Raw genomic sequence first — 635 nt, 5'->3', positions numbered from 1 at the left:
AAAAATTATCCTTTCTTATGGACGAGGGATTTGGCAGTGCGGTCATTGAGATTTCATACTTCTTGTTGGAGCTGCAGGGGGATTAGCTCAAATGGTAGAGCGCTCGCTTAGCATGTGAGAGGTAGCGGGATCGATGCCTGCATCCTCCAACTATTTAGTTTGGTTCAATCAGCACACATTGTTGTTGTAGCTCTGGATACTAACCCAACAATACAACTATTTCCACCACTGGGCTTACTGCAGTCACTACTTCAACCTTTACTGAACTACCATGAAAAATACTTTTAGACAGCTGAAGCAAGCATACTTTTTAAAAAGTATCCTTTCTTATGGACGAGGGATTTGGCAGTGCGGTCATTGAGATTTCATACTTCTTGTTGGAGGCGCAGGGGGATTAGCTCAAATGGTAGAGTGCTCGCTTAGCATGTGAGAGGTAGTGGGATCGATGCCTGCATCCTCCAACTATTTAGTTTGGTTCAATCAGCACACATTGTTGTTGTAGCTCTGGATACTAACCCAACAATACAACTATTTCCACCACTGGGCTTACTGCAGTCACTACTTCAACCTTTACTGAACTACCATGAAAAATACTTTTAGACAGCTGAAGCAAGCATACTTTTTAAAAAGTATCC

Source organism: Oncorhynchus gorbuscha, unplaced genomic scaffold (genome assembly GCF_021184085.1).
Source record: "Oncorhynchus gorbuscha isolate QuinsamMale2020 ecotype Even-year unplaced genomic scaffold, OgorEven_v1.0 Un_scaffold_1990, whole genome shotgun sequence".
Taxonomy (NCBI): domain Eukaryota; kingdom Metazoa; phylum Chordata; class Actinopteri; order Salmoniformes; family Salmonidae; genus Oncorhynchus; species Oncorhynchus gorbuscha.
Note: the sequence above shows the minus strand (reverse complement) of the source record.